The sequence below is a fragment of the Gossypium arboreum genome, chromosome 1, assembly GCF_025698485.1.
Source record: "Gossypium arboreum isolate Shixiya-1 chromosome 1, ASM2569848v2, whole genome shotgun sequence".
Taxonomy (NCBI): domain Eukaryota; kingdom Viridiplantae; phylum Streptophyta; class Magnoliopsida; order Malvales; family Malvaceae; genus Gossypium; species Gossypium arboreum.
In genome coordinates, this window is record NC_069070.1 from 69,393,381 (window position 1) to 69,411,676 (window position 18,296).

Consider the following 18,296-nt stretch of genomic DNA (forward strand, 5'->3'; position numbering starts at 1 on the left):
TGGCTTATATACATTAACCAAAATATTCTTCGGCCACTAGTCTATTCTATACATGCCATAAAATAATTCAAAATATAACAAGAATAACAAGCGGTGGATAGTGATAGTGTGACTAGTTCTTGGCGATCCCCGAGTCTCAGTAGCTTCCAAATGAGATCTATAAACAGAGGAAACAAAGTAAGCGGAGTAAGCATTACAATGCTTAGTAAGTTTTAAACAGTGTCAACAGATAACAATCAAATTATAACATAGTTGTTCGTTTTTTTATTTCACTCTTCCTTCGGGCATACCATCCCTTTACCGAATATGCACATCTCATCATATACGATAGGCAGATAAACTTTCACATAAAAGTGAGCTCATGTGACATAGATATATTGTATAATTTCACATAACCTCTCACACTGATCCAATGTCACATAATCATAGGAATAGTCTCATAGATTGCTCACGTATGCATCACATAATTACCTTATGATTTAGTTCAAATCAAGCTCACATATAAACTTGGAGTACATACCTGTTTAACCTTTCGCATTGAATATATTTATAAGCAATTCTTATTGTGAAGTCTTATAGCTTTAAACTCTACTCGGATTATCGGCGAGACCTTTAGCTCAGATGAAATCTCCACACGAGTCAGCGGGTCTTAACCCAGACATAGTCACCACATATGGTCATCTGGTCTTTAATCCAGGGTTTCCATCATAGAGTTTCATGCATATTTATTCACATGTTACAACATTCACATCGACTATCATATTTGTAATTCATTTACCTCATCAAATATCTAATAAAACACACCTTCCGCCGTTTGTCATTTGGCCACAATATATATATATACACATCTCATACATATCTCACATTAGCCATTTGGCTCTACCACATATCCATCTCATACACGTTTCGCATTAGCCATTCGGCTTTACCTCATATCCATCTCATACACGTTTTGCATTAGCCATTCGGCTTTACCTCATAGCCATCTCATGCACATTTCGCATTAGCCATTCGGCTTTACCTCATATATACACTTCCATGTTCATCACATTGGCCATTCTGCCTTATCACATATATGCATGTTCACATTCATCACATTGGCCATTCGGCCTTATCACATATATGCATGTTCACATTCATCACATTGGCCATTCGGCCTTATCACACATATGCATGTTCACATTCATCACATTGGCCATTCGGCCTTATCACACATATGTATGTTCACATTCATCATATTGGCCATTCAGCCTTATCTCACATATGCATGTTCACATTCATCACATTGGCCATTCAGCCTTATCTCATATATACACATTCACATTTATCACATAAAATCCTAAATCAAAATATAAATTTTCATGTATTCACATCACAATTATCCAAATATACTTCACATACCACATATACTTTCATGTATACACTTTGTCTTGGCTGAATCTACATCTATCATTTTCCAATGAATAATTCAATTTCAAGCCATACTATCATTTCATATTCGAATACTTATAAACTTACAATTTCACAAATTTTAATATCAAAGATCCATCTAACACTCATATATCATTTTATAATATCACAATTTAGAATTCACGTATGGGTTGAATCAATAGCTTATGAGCAACTAAAACAAGTTTTATCCATGTTTACAACATAACCACAATTTCTCTACAAACTGTTTTCCTGAGCAACAGTCATTGAATTATTTGTAAATGGGGATATGTAATTCCAAATTATGTGCCGTTAATTTTCCATGAAAATAGACTCGTATATCCTCTATCCACAGAATTTTCAGAATTTTTGGTTTGGCCAATCAATACCAGATTTTTCTTAAAGTTTCCCCTATTTTACTACTTGACTACTCTGACTACTCTTCACTAAGAATTTAATTTCTCAATGTACAGAATTCAAAATATGTTTTCGTTTATTTTGTTTGAAACTAGACTCATTCAGGAGTCTAAACATATAATTTTATCTTATAATCATTTTTGTACGATTTATAATGATTTTCCAAACACTTAACAGGGGATTTCGGAGCCGTTCTGACTCTGTCTCACACAACTTTGAAAATCTCATTATCGGCAACCCCTTTACTTGCACGATTTCTTTTATACGAAACTAGACGCATCAAGCTTTAATTACATAATTTATTCAGCCTTTAACTCAACTCCCACAATTTATGGTAATTTTTCCAAAACAAGCTACTGTTGCTCTCCCTAGCAGATTTATACAATTTACTCTGTAAAGTTCTCATTCACATATTTAAAACATAATATCATATATGCCGTCATTTAGAAAAGTCATTGACCTTAACGTATATACATAATTCATATTCATCCCGTTTTAAAACTTAAAACTTACAAAGGAATCAAACTCAATTACTTAAGAACTTACTTTATTTATTTGAGCAACTGCGGATAGGCTACTCGACGGCTTTCTCTTTCCCCCTATCTAATTTAGATCCTCTTTGCTCATGAGCTTAATTAAAACAAATGAATTTGTTTCATTACTTATTCAACATTACTTCTTTAATAGTCACAGTTGATAATCGTATAACTTTAGTGCATAATGTGTTTATGAAATATACCATGACTAACTTTTATGTTTATTTCACTAATACCTAATTCACATGCACAAACAAGAATTCACATTTCTTGCCATTGTAAATGGAACCTAGGTAGCCAATTACCATGGCCGAACATACAGCCACTTATATAAATAACACAAAGTGATACAAATTTATTTTTACCATTACAAATCATAAAAAAAAATGACCAATGCATACGACATCAACAATATATATACATACCAAATACCTATATTGCATACTTATCAATATGAACTTAAAGCCCTATCCTAATATTCATGTACATATTATCCACCATTTCCAAACCAATTCATCAATGCAATCATACCATTACAAATCAACTTAGAATAACCATATCTAATAATCAAATACCTATAGCATTGCATATTTCTCACATAGCAAGTACACTAAATTCATTATTAATATATATATATATATCTAAACACTTAACTACAAGATTTAATCACCATTATCAAATCATAAAACATCTTATAACCATCATCTATATTTACTTCACATAAACCGAAATAACCATTACATCATCTTTAATACACTTAGCATTTTACCCATTTAATCAAGCCAAATCTCAAGACCATTCCATCACACAAATTATACCATAAATCATACTTACAATTTAAGTTAATACATGACCGAAAATCACGATCATTAACATCATTATCAAACCAAAACCAAAACACATCTATCATCCGTATACCAAGCTTACCAAAACAAACTACTATGAGTTTCAAGCTTATTGACCGAATCTCAAACCTCAAAATTCTAAGTTTAATCCATGTGATAAGTAGAGTTTGAACTAATCATCTCAAACATGCATAGATTTTCAAGAATCATTCAATACATACCTCATTCTAGCCATCTTCTAAGCCAAAAATTAAAGCAACCAAACTTTCTTCTCCTCCCTTTAGGCTACGGCAATGGAGGACAAGGATGAACCAACTTTGGTTTCTCCTCCCACTAACTATTATCTAATATCTCTTTTTTTTTTCTTTTATTAATTCATTTGTAATATAATATCTTAAATCACAATACATATTATATATATAACACCATATCATGACCGGCCACCATCTCAAAAGCGGGTAATTTGACATGCAAGCCCACATTTTTGAATACATGCTCATTAGATCACTTTATATATTTACCTAACCTATTTTACCAATGTTTCACATAAGTCCCGTTTCAAAATTTCACATACAAATGGAAAAATTAATGCTTGAAATTTTTACACATGCATTTACTCACATCATGAACATAGAATATAACTTTCAATTATTTATAAAACTCAGTTTCGTGGTGCCGAAACCACTTTTCGACTAGGGTCTACTTGGGACTGTCACATATATGAACATATGATGGCATATCATGTGCATATCATGGCATATCATGTTCATATCATGGCATATCATGTACAAATCAGTATCACATGCATCTTAATTATAGCATATCCCTAGGGGTATCATGGTCATTTTGACCTAGGGACAAAATGGTCATTTTCACATTATAAGGGTAATTTCATTATTTAATCAATTATTAGGGTTTTCTATACTCATTGTCAGTTATCAACAATTTCAAGTGTTTAAACAGCGATTCTAGCCCATTCCTAGCAAAACCGAGTTATTGGGCCCAAAACCCCTAATGGGCCCTACTTAGCTGACCCAGTCATCTAGGCTCATTTAGCCTATATTCCATAACGGTATTAACTGTCTCAATGTGCAATTTTTTTGGATTTCATTTTCTACCAAAAGTTACCCAAATGGGCCTGAAAGCCCATTGGGCCGGATTTCAGCCCCTCGGGGCCCAACTTACCGTGATGCAGAAAATCGTGTCCTTACCTGTTCCAACGATCCCGATCCTCAACATAGTGTATCTAACTAACCTATGAGCTTTCGCCTGCTCACAAGTCCTCGAAATGCCGGAATTTTAGCATTTTGGCTTTTCGGCATATATCGATTTAAACTACGAAAGAGGGTTCGTTACACACTTGTTTTGTGACATTCGCCAAAAAAGTCTCCCACGGCAACCTACAATTATTTACCACCATTCTTAGTCTACAGATCATGCTAATCAAACCCAAATCTTACGTTACCAAAATCGGCCAAAGAATCCCTAACAACCATAAGTCACTTACCTTTACCGAGTCTGCTTATCGATCCAAGTTTTCCAAATCGATACCCCAAGCCTTGCTACTCCTCTAAAGTATCTACCCCACTATACAAACCATAAAAATCAAATGAAAAAGCCCAATAAGGCCTATATCTCAAATCGGCAACCTCCCTAAACTATAGGGGTTTCGGCTTTTGTCAACAGTTATACTACTGAATCGATTGGAGTATGAATACTTACCATAGTCTTCCTTTTTGAACCAATTAAAGCTTAGCAGATGAAGGAGTTGACCACCAAAAAGTGAAAGAAATAGAAGGTTGCTGGTCAACAAGAAATCGGCACCATCAAGTTTCATAGGTTTCAGCTTTTGTGGCTTTTCGGCAAAAGTGAAGATAAGAAAGGGAGTAGTAGATGGAAAGAAAGGAATAGTAGACTGGTTTTGGAGAAGAAAAGAAAGAAAGATGAATGGGAAGGGTGGCAGTTTCGGTTAGAGAAGAAAATAAAACAGAAAAGAATGGTTCTATGGTGCTCAAACAGAGGAAAATCGGCACAACTATAGCCTAATGCCGAAATACTACCCTCAAAATCCCCCTAGCCGATTTATCCTCCCTAATCCCCTCTATTCGGCCAACTCTAATCTCTCTTCCAAATCCCTAAAATCTCTCCCCTTATCACTCCTTAATTCAAGCATTCAACTAATTCAAACTCTCTCCAACAGAGTTCCATTCGGCTTCAAACTTCTGCATGCACAAAGCATAAAAATAACATCACATTTGCCATCACAGAGAATCGAACCCAGGTTTCCCCCAACCACTTACACGCTACCTTTTTAGCTCCCTAATGGCGTCACTTAGCCACTTTTCTAGGGGCTCTTTTGTGATACATTTTACCCACAACTTTTAATAAAGCCATCTATCCAAAGCCCCTAACTCCCTAAGTCCAGAGTTTACAAATTCTTCCGGGTTTTGGTCGTCACATGGGCTTTCCATAAGCCTATTTACATACTCCAATTATGAATTTTCACTACCAAATACCAAATTTTAAAAACTTTACCTAATTCTCAGAAATTACGAAAAACCCAAAAATCAGGATGTTACAGTTATCATCTTCACGATTGTCATTTTAGAACAAAAAATCACCATTGAATCTGTTAAAAATTTTAGAAGTTGGAATTGATGAATCTTGAATGTTTTTTATGATAGCTATGTGTTTGAAACTTTCATTGTGGTATTTTGTTGTTTTGTGAAGTGGTTTTTGTTAAATTTTGATTTAAGGAATGAATTGTTAAAATGTCAGAATTTCAAGGTTTGATAGTGAATTTTATGTATAATATGGACTATTAAAGGGCATAGTATATTCAACTATAATTTGATTATTAGAAAATGGTTAATTTGATGATTTTCGGGTTAGAGGACTAAATTGTAAAAGCTGTAATAGTTTAAGGAAAAATGTGTAATTAATGAAAATTTAAGGGTGATATGCATTGAATGGAATGTGAAATGTGTATGAGATTAATGTATTGTGTTTAATTATTATATAGATCAAGATTTGAATCAAATAGACAATAACCGAGGAAAAGGGAAAATAGCAAATAGTCTTTGCGTATTGATTGGAATTAAATCGTAGGTAAGTCCATAGTATTTCAATATGTAAATAACGTTCGACTTGTAATCTTATATTATTGTTCTTTAGTTAACACATTTATAGATAATTGTTTTTGAATGCACATACGTGCCCTGTTTGTACTTCGATACCCCTAAATACATATACGTGCCCTTGTTTGTACTTCAGTACCCCTGAATGCACATACGTGCCCTGTTTATACTTTGGTAACCCTGAATCAACTAGTATATGGTCTATGTCTAATTGTATTTAGATTAAATGTTATTCTATGACCTTACTAAGTTATGTAAACATATCAGTTCTTGTGGGCTATTTTGTAGATAATCGTTGTTGACGTTTTGGAAGGATCAATCAATCAGCTCACACTATCCATGTAAGTTGGTAGTTTTTTGTATCTCCTAGGGTAGTGGCATGTATATATAGATAAATATGTGGTTTTAAAATGTATACGATATTTTGTAATGGTGTTTTGGTAGGTTATGCTTTGAAGATTATGTTTAGTTTGGTGTGCTTTAATGCTTCACCAAGTATTGTTATTTTGGGCACTTTCAAATGCTTGTTTATAAGGTTCCTTTTTGGTATTTTGTGATGACTTGAAAATGGTTATTTATGATAAGTTTTAGTAAGTGTTTGAACTAGATTTTATGCATGAACTAAGGTAATGTTGGGTTGTTTGGGTAAGTAATGGTTTGATGTATTTGTGGTGCCTTTGAATGGCATATTGGTTAGATGAATTAGGTTGTTTGGAATGACATGATTATGTGTATTTAAATGATGGTTAGGTCCTTTGAAAGTGTGTGTGACACCCTTAATGTGACCCTAGTCGGAAAGTGGTTTCGGGACCACAAAACTGAGTCACAAAAATAATTAGATGTTATATTCTGTGCTTATTGTATGTGGAATTTGTATGTGTGAATATTTCGTGCCTTGATTTTATCAATTAGGTGCTAATTTATAAGAAAGGACCCATGTGATAGGACTTGAAAATGTGATAGGTGAAATTTAAAGTGGCCAAATAATGCATGAGTTATTGACATGAGGGACTTGCATGTCAAATGGACCACTTTTAATTTAGTGGCCGGCCATAATGATGGTTGATAGATATTATATGCATTTTATTTTAGCATGACAATAGTTAATGGCTTTATAGTATGGAAGAAAGAATAATTAAAAGAATGGGAGAGTGATAGAAACAAGGTGTGTCATCCTTCTATTCCCCATCTTGCCGTACCTAGAAGAAAAAAAAAAGAGGCTTCATCCTCTTTGTTCCTCTTGACGAAAAAAGGAAAGAAAGAAGAAAGTTTGGTTGCCTTGATTTTTGGCTTAGAAGATAGCTAGAATGAGGTATGTATTGAATGATTCTTGAAACTCATAGTAGTTTGTTTTGGTAAGCTTGGTATACGGATGATAGACGTGTTTTGGTTTTGGTTTGATAATGATGTTGATGATGGTGAGTTTCGGTCATGCATTAACTGAAATTGTAAGTATGATTTATGGTATAATTTGTGTGATGGAATGGTCTTGAGAGTTGGCTTGATTAAATGGGTAAAATGCTAAGTGTTCTAAAGATGATGTAATGGTTATTTCGGTTTATGTGAAGTAAATATAGATGATGGTTATAAGCTGTTTTATGATTTGATAATGGTGGTTAAATCTTGTAGTTAAGTGTTTAGATATATATATATATTAATAATGAATTTAGTTGTACTTGCTATGTGAGAAATGTGCAATGCTATAGGTATTTGATTATTAGATATGGTTATTTTAAGTTGATTTGTGATGGTATGATTGCATTGATGAAATGGTGGGAAGAATTAGCTATTATGCTTGATACTAATGCCGAATATGAGAATGTTGTACTTGAAAAAATGTAGGTGAACGTGACAAGTGTATTCGCTTAGGGCCTAAAGGATATGAAAATTTGGTATTTATTTTTGATTGTGTGTGTATGACCATGGATAATTGGCTGCACAAATATTATGAATACATAATGTATGATAAGTTTATTAAGTTACAAAACATTATACATGATCGGCCAATGTAAATTATTTGAGTAAAGTATATCTTGATGGTACATTTCGCTAGTATAAAATGTATATGGATGTCGATGACTATGTTTAATTTGGGAAGTAAATTGTTTGATCTAGCTCAAGAGCCTAGAGGATCAAAGTTGGATAAGGGAAAGAAAGAGGTGATCGAATAGCCGTCAGAATCGTTCGGCAACTTCCGAGGTAAGTTTTAAGTGATTAAATGTTGAGTAAATTCAACTATAATAGGATATAATGAGTTGATTTAATAAGATATGATGTGGCCATGATATGTCTTAAACTCAAATGGTAAGTTCCTAAGTGTTTGGACTTGAAATTTAAGAGCAAATTGTAATAATTTGCTCAAGACAGCAACAGTAACGTGATTTTAGAAAATCACTATAAATGTTTGGTGTGGAATTATAGGCTGAATAAAATATGACATCAAAGCTTAATTAGTCTAGTTTCTTATAAAAGAGACCGTGTAAGTAACGAAATTTCCTATAAAGAGATATTAAAAGTTGTGTGAGATGGTGTCAGAATGACTCTGAAATCCCCTGTTCGGTTTTAAGAAAATCACTATAATTTGTACAAAAATGGTTACAAGATAAAATTTATATGCTTAGACTCCTTAATGAGTCTAGTTTCAAATGAAATCAAGTAGAACATACTTTGAATTCTGTACAATGAGAATTTTGATTTGTAGTGAAGACTGGTCAGGTTAGTCAAACAGTGAAACAAGGGAAACTTTAAGAAAAATCTGGTATTGATTGGCCACACCTAAAATTCTGAAAATTTTATGGATGAAAGATACATGAGTCCACATTGGGGGAAAATTAACGGAAATTGATTTTGAGTTTTGTAGCTCCAGTTATAAACAATTTAGTGACTGTTGCTCAGGAAAACTGCTTGTACTGAATATGTGATTTTGTTGTAAACTTTGATGAAACTATTTGAGTTGCTTATAAGCTATTGCTGAAATTGATGTACAAGAAAAATATGAAATATGTATGAGATATATATATGTGATAAGGCCTAATGGCCGATGTGATGAATGTGAAAGTGTATATATATGTGATAAGGCCTAATGGCCGATGTGATGAATGTGAAAGTGTGTATATATGTGATAAGGCCTAATGGCCGATGTGATGAATGTGAAAGTGTGTATATATGTGATAAGGCCTAAAGGCCGATGTGATGAATGTGAAAGTGTGTATATATGTGATAAGGCCTAATGGCCGATGTGATGAATGTGAAAGTGTATATATATGTGATAAGGCCTAATGGCCGATGTGATGAATGAGAAGGTGTATATATATGTGATAAGGCCTAATGGCCAATGTGATGAATGTGAAAGTGTATATATGTGATAGGGCCAAGTGGCCAAAGTGATGGATGTGGAAGTGTATAAATGTGATAAGTCCCGAAGGGCATTTGTGTCAAGATTATATCCGGGTTAAAACCCGCAGCTTTATGCGAGAATATTATCACCGATTAATGACCGTGAGGCCGTTGCTCATACTACATCCGAGCTCTAATGACCCGATGACTAGTGGAGATTTTGTCCGGTAAGCCCGAACTAAAGGTTTTGCTGAAGATTCAAGTAAAGCGTAAGATTATGCGACTTCACGGTGACAATTAGTAATAAATACGTTCAATGCGTTAAGTTGGTCGTATGTATTTGAGATTATATTTAAGTTTGACTTAGACTAAATCACAAGGTCGTCATGTGATGCACATGTGAGTAAAGCAATAAGACGTTTCTATGATTATTGTGCATTTGGTCAATGTGGAAAGTCGTAAAATAGGTAATGCACCTATGATCATAAGAGGTCACCGTCAAGTGAGAATTTATCGCCTATTACATATGATGAGACATGCATATTCGGAAAAAGGGTTGGTATGCCGAAGGAAGAGTGAAGTAAAAATACGAACAATTATGTTATAAGTTGATTGTTATCTGTTGACACTGCTTGAAACTTACTAAGCATTTTAATGCTTACTCCGTGTACTTTGTTTCCTCTGTTTTATAGATCTCATTTGGAAGCTACTGTGCTCGGGGATCGTCAAGAACTAGTCACACTATCACTACCCTTTGTTTGGTACTGCTACGTTTTGGAATATCTTATGGCATGTATAGAATAGACTAGTAGTGAGAGGATATTTTGGTCAATGTATAGGACTACTCTTTCGGTTGTTGGTCATAGACCCCTTGGATTTTGTATAAATTTGGATAGCCATGCGAAAATGGCTTAAGTATACTTGATCATAGCATTATAATCGTTTTGTATGTCGTCCGTCGAGAGGTATGGAAATGTTTGGAAACGATTAGCCATTGGAATGGTTAATCATGATCATTCTTTGTGCCATGTTTGCAAAAAGGGCTAATTGAATCATGGAAATTATGAAATAGGTAAAGTCTACCTCAAAGGCAGATGCTGTCAGCAGCAGTGGTGTGGATTTGAAAAATCACTAAAAACTGTAGGAATGGAATTAAATAGTGAATAAATTATGTAAATGAACCTTGATAAATCTACTTTCATATGAAAGAAACGAAACGGTCATATGAATTGTATATTAAAAGATGTTTAGGTTCTCGTGAAACAGGGCCAGAACAGTTTCTGGAATCCCTGTTCCGACTTTGGAAATTTACTATACATTAACCAGAGATAATTAGGAGTCATGCCATATATGTATAGATTCTTCCTTGAGTCTAGTTTCTATAGAAACAAACGGCATCAATATTGAAGCCCTGTATAGGGAGATATCCAATTCGTAATGTGTGAAGGTCAGTGTAGTCGAACCCTGGATTAGGGGAGACTTTAACTAATAAACTGTACTAATTGGGCCAACAAAAAATTCTAGAAAAAAAATGTGTAGATGGAAATATGAGTCTAGTTTCAGGGAAAAATTACGAAACTGATTTTCAAGCTTTGAAACTAAAGATATTATTTTTAAGGCGACAGTGACGCAGTAACCAGCTTGCCTGGAAAAATTTTTATGGACTGTGAAAGTAAATTAATTAAGTCGGTTAGCACCTCGTGTTCGACTTCGACAACGGTCTCGGGTACGGGGTGTTACAGTGTGCATAAATGGATGGGTTAGTAATGCATGAATTGGTTATGAAATGCTTTGATTTTACATAAATTTTTAGGTTCACACGGCTTAAGACACAAATTGTGACATGGCCGAGTGAGACACACGGCCTGACTACACAACCGTGTGTCATTTGAGAATTCCTTGTGTTCAAGTCAGTGAGTTACACATCCTAGCACACAACCTAACACATAGGTGTATGGGGCTACTTAGTGAGTTATATGGGTGAAGACACATGTAACACTCCTAACCTGTATCCGTCGCCGAATTAGGGTTACAAGGCATTACCAAACATAAGCACAGTTCATCACAGGTACTTATTACAAATCATGCACAATATTATATCGACTTCTTTATAATAATTTTGTACTCAGTTAGCAACCAATTACTCATCCATATAAGTTAAGTCTACATATATAAAACACATAACTAATTTAATTCAAACATACATTATTAATCATATTACAAAATAATTCATCCTATAAAATTTAATGATATCAATATCATTATCAATTAATCAAATATAATCATGTGCATTACTAATTCATGTGTAATCCACTATAATATCTTTAATCGTTTTGAACATCAAATACATTTCATAGCATATCTAATCTGAATGATCAAAAACCATTCCAAATCAATATGCCTAGCCATTTTAACTCATCTCAAGACTATGCGCATAAGACCATATTAATTTAAACCATAAAGTTCTCAACTTACATTATTCACACATTTGCATTACTTAACCAAACAAAAACCAACATGAATTTTACCACTTATAACACATATACTGATCATGCTTTAGAAATTAAACATATCAATAATATTTATTTAATCATTTTACTAATCTCATTAACATAAAACATATCATATCGCATATACTTTATATTTCTATTAGCTGAACATATTAACTAAATAACATGGCATTCGAACACTTAATATAAACATTAATCATAATTCATTTTCATGTACTCAACTTACAACAATACATTCATTTATAAGCTTTCCTACATGCATATATTAGCCTAAGTTGAAATATACCTCATGGTTAACAAAGCAAAATTTTACACATACATATAATCATATCTAAATGATCGAATTTCACTTGCAACATAATCAATTCATACATTGCTCACTCGACTATAATTAATAATTTTTCATATAATTTAACCAAATCAAAACATGTCAATTCCATATGCTATAAATCATGCCAAAATTTCATATACACAACTAAATCAATTTATATATATATTTGGTCATTTAATATGACTTCCATATAACTGTTAAAACATATTTATTGTAGCCTTCAAAACTGAACATAGATAGTCAAATATCATAGCCAAACATACATTCATCAAATACACATATATCTTTATCCTTTTTGCCAAAATAAACTCATCCATAACTTACTAAACCTCAATATTAATAAACATATCAACTTCACTTCCTATATATGCCATAACCGAATTTACCTTAATACCAACTCACATAACAAAACCTTAACAAAGCATATCAACCAAGTTCACATATATTTATCTATGTATAAACCATAGCCGAATCACCAAAACCAAAACCACAACCAAACATAACCATAATTTAATCAAACCTTGAAATCGAACTTAACAAAATAAACAAGCCATTTTCGCATGGCTTATATATATATACACTTACCAAAATCAACATATCCAAATATATTCTAGCCTATACATGAAATAGGTTCGAAATTCAGCTTATAAAGTACCAAAAACAGTCAATAGTGTGAAAAACTTCGCTGACAATCCCCGAGCTTGTAACTTGACTCCAAAAATCTATAAAAGAGTAAGCTATCATAGCTTAGTAAGTTATAAACAAATAACAAATCAATGACATTTATAATTCATTACAACAAAATCAAAATTTTCTATTATGTTCAAATACAATTTCAAACTTGCAATTACATTCATCAATCATATAATTATGCCACAAATTCAAATTGGCCGAATGCACATATATATAATAACATAATTAATTTTTCACTTCTAAAATCACATATATATTCACTTCTATCATATTCAATTTGAGTCACATACCAAATAGCCAACTTACCTTAATTTCAACTAGGAAATTAACTATCACATACCTGATCACTTTAGCTCAATTACACATTTGATCATAACTTATCATTGCCCATTGAACCATTTGGAATTGAATAGGATACTCAGATAATCATACATATCGTACAATGCCAACGCCACAGACGTGGTCTTACATGTAATCACATATCGATGTCAACGTACTAGAACTGGTCTTACTTGCACACATATATCGGAATCACATATCGATGCCAACGTATTAAACATGGTCTTACTCACACACATATATCGATGGCATGGTCTTACTCGTACATCACATATCAGAATCCTATGTCATGACATATATATCCTATCTATTCCTAAGGCTCATATGGGGCTTTCAGATGTCGTAACTCGATCGAATCAAACTCGTAACCATTGCTCTTAAACATATATCATTTCGGCACATTCTCAAACAATTATAATAATTCAATTGAGCATTTATAATATACATATATTAAAATTTACAACATCTGTTTGCCTATAAACTTACCTCGGACAATGATAATCAATTCAGGATGACTATTCGACAACTTTGGTTTTCTCCCAATCCAAATCTGATTTCTTTGGTACTTGATCTAAACATATTCAAATTAAACTTATTCAAACATAATTCCATTCAATTTAGTCCAGAAACACATAAATTGGAAAATTATCATTTTACCCCTGTCATTTAAAACTTTTTACAATTTAGTCCAAATTGCACAAAACACAAAACATGCAAAATTTTCACACATCATGCTTAGGCGAAATGTTACCCATGCTCATACAAGTCCATACATTTCATTTATTTCACATTTTAGACCCTCAATTTATTATTTTTGCAATTTAGCCCTAATTACTTAAAATCATAAAAAATTCCAATACAAAACACATTAATCCAAAACATATCTTTCATAATTCGTCATATAACATCACAAAGCTCAATTATTCATCAATGGCATAACGCAAAATATTCATCAAAATCAAAAATTCAAGCATGGGCTTTGTACATTACACTGCAATGATCTCAAAAACATAAAAATTATCAAAAACCGAGCTAGTTACATACCTTAATCAAGCTAATCTTTGGCTGAACCCTTAAAGGCTTTGCTTTTCTTTCTTTATTTTTGATATTCGGTCAACCAAAAGGATGAACAATTATGGTTTTTAATTTTATGTTTTATAATATAATAACTTATTAATCAATTTACATATTTAACCTTTGTAACACCCCGAATTTGGGCCTAGAAGTATTGGGCCTTGAGTGGGGGTCCGTAAGAAGGTTGTATGGGAGCCTGGGTTCAAGCCTTGGCTCTTGCAATTTATTTTGGGTTTTTTAAAGGGAACCTGGACTTTGGCCTTTAGACCTTATAATTAATTGGGGATAAAATATGACACAAAAAGCCTTGTGGCTTAGTGGCAAGTAGCGTGTGGAGCATTTAAGGGGAGGCATAGGTTCGAATCCCATGGCAAGCAAAGAGCATTTATTTTGCTAACAGGCGGCAAGAGTTGGTGTTGAATTTAAACTCTAATGTTGGAGGATCCCACATCGAAGCTAATATAAGAGTGGTTGCAAAGTCGGCTTTAAATAGAGGAACCATGAGGAGAGTAAATGTACCTTTCATGGTGATCCCTTTCATTGTATGGCGTGCTCGTTTGGGTTGGGCGTCGGCTAAGAGTGCTCGGAGTGTGGATTAACTCAGTCTCCTATCGTGTGTATTTCTTACTACTCTAGTCAGTAGGATGGCTACTTGACGCGATGGGTCGAAAGGGGTCATGTGGGCCTAATGGGCCTCACAGCCCAATTAGATAAGTTGTTTGATTGTGTAGTAAATATTGGGCTAGGCTAGGTGAATCTAATATTTGTGGCTAGATTTGGGCTAAAAGGGCCACACGACGCGTGTGGGCCCATTTAATGAGAATAGGCTTTAGGCCCATTCGTATTGTTATCCCTGTTTAGAATACTTTAGTTTACTAAAATTACCGAAATACGCTTAGTTTGTAAAAATCTTGAAATACCTCGATTTGTAAAATTATCAAGTACCTTCGACTTGTAAAATTACCAAAGTACCCCCGATTTACAGAATTACCATTTTACCCCCGATTTACATAATTACCATTTTACCCCCGTTTTACCCTCGACTTATAGAATATCGTTTTACCCTCGATTTACAGAAGTACCGTTTTACCCTTGATTTATAGAATTACTGTTTTACCCTTAATTTACAGAATTACTGTTTTACCCTCGATTTATAAAATTACTAGAATACCCTAGTCTGTAAAATTGCTAAAATACCCTTGGTTTGTAAAATTACAGAAATACCCTCAATTTGTAAAATTACCAAAATACCCCTAGTTTGTGAAATTACCAAAATACCACCGGTTTGTGAAATTACCAAATACCTCAATTTGTAAAATTACCAAAATACCCTCGATTTACAAAGTTACGTAAATACCCTTGACTTTCTAAAAATTATAGAAATACCATTGGTTTACAAAATTACTTGAAATACCCTTGGTTTGAAGATTTACCAAAACACCCTTGTAGGATGAAATGACTAAAATACCCTATTAGGTAAAAAGACCGTAAAGCCCTCAGTAGGGTAAAGTGACCGTAATACCCCGTATGGTAAAATGACGAATATGCCTTATGTTCCGTATGGTGATGTGCTTAGGATTTACATATATTGATATTGGAATAGTTGAGTTTGAGTGATGTGGTGGTTATCGTAGGTGATTGATTATGGAAACGTTTCAACTTCAACCCGTAACAGGTGTGTACTAACCTTCGTAATAGCTTAGATTAATATTTGCTGAAAAGCCAAAAGCTTCATATTTTAGTGATTTGGGAATTAATATTTAGATCTATTTTCTACGCACGTTTAAGTTGGATTCACAACGGATATGGGGTAGGAAGGTATTTGGAACGTTCTTCAACGAGTAGATCTCGTGGTAAGTATTCGAACCTTCTTTCCATTTGTATCTTGTGGTTTAAGAAAAGCTGAAAACCCCTCTGTCGACTAAGGCTAAAAGGGTTTTTGGTGTTATTTGGTTTGTTGGTGCTAGTGAGGATTAAAGGCTACCGATCGAGAGTGTGTGAAAAGCTTTGATCATTGGATTGACTAAATCTAGTCATCAACTTGGCAAAGGTATGAACCCAGGGCCATTGTGGATGGTGGTGAATGTAAGTGATGATAATAGGCGCTGATTTGGTTTAATAATAACATGGTCTAATCTATAAGTGGTTGATTATAGGAGAAATCGCATAGGAGATCTCGTCAAGGAATATCGCAAATCAGGTGTGTAACGAACCCTTTTTCATAGCTTAAAGTGATAAATGCCGAAAAGTCGAAATGCCAAAATTCTGGCATTTCGAGGACTTGTGAGCAAACGAACGCTCACTAGTTAGTTAGAATCGATAAGATGATGATCAGGAATAATGGAAACGGTAAGGACGTGTTTTTGGCATTCACGGTAAGTTGGGCCTCGAGGGGCTGAAATAGGGCCCAATAGGCTTTCGAGCCCATTTGGGTAAAATTGCTAGAAAACGAAAATCTGTTAAATTGCCTGTTAAAACTATTAATACTATTATGGATATAGGCTAAATGGGCCTAGATGACAAAATCGGCTAAGTAGGGCCCATTAGGGGTTTTAGGCCCAATAACTCGGTTTCGTTAAAAGTGGGCTAGAAACGTGGTTAAACAAATGAATAGTTAGTAACTGATGATGAACATGGAAAAATCCCTAATTTTCGGTAAAATTACAGAATTACCCTTATAATATGAAAATGACCGTTTTGCCCCTAGGTAAAAATGACCATTATACCCCTAGGGTTTATATATGAACTTAATGTATGGGATTTTGATAAACATGATATGTATGATATGCACATGACATGTATGATATGCACATGATATGTATGATATGCACATGACATGTATGATATGCACATGATATGTATGATATGCACATGAGATGTTCATAAATGCATTGGGTTGGGTTTTATATGGATGGAGGAAGTGCAAAGGGCTTATGCCCCGCTTATTAAAGGGCTTATGCCCTGCTTATTAAAGGGCTTATGCCCCAGTTATGATAAAGGGCTTATGCCCCAGTTATGATAAAGGGCTTATGCCCTAGTTATAAAAAGGGCTTTTGCCCCAGTTACTAAAAGAGGCTAGGCCTCCAGTTATATGGTAAAGCAGCTATGCTGCCAGTGGAGAGTTATGGCGGGGTGGGTCGAGTTAATCCCCACATGGTGTGTTGGTTGGTACGGGTGGAGAGTAGCGGATGGTGGGTTGAGTAGTCTCCCTAATTGGGCTTGCATTCTTTCATTGACATTATATGTGATATAAAAATGGGCCTTTGGGCCGTACCGTTTATAGTAAAGGCTTCGGCCCAGTAATATGAAATATGAAATATGAAAAGGGCTATGGCCCAGTACATGTTTGAGATTGGATTTGGGCTTAGACCCAACAGGCTGTTATTATTTTGGGCTCTGAAAGGGGCTTGTTGCACATCGAGTTTCCAAACTCACCCCATTTCCTTAACCTTGCGGTGAGCCTTGATGTGGGGACTTGGGCGGAGGGATTCAGAGTAGCCACGGTGATTGTCTTTGGACTTTTAAATAAGCGTTGGTTTTCATTAGTTTCCTTTAATTATTATTTATTTTTGGGTTGTAATAAGGCCACTTTAACTTTCCTTTTATTTCTTTTCGGATTATTTTAATTTTAATAACTTCAAACCTGG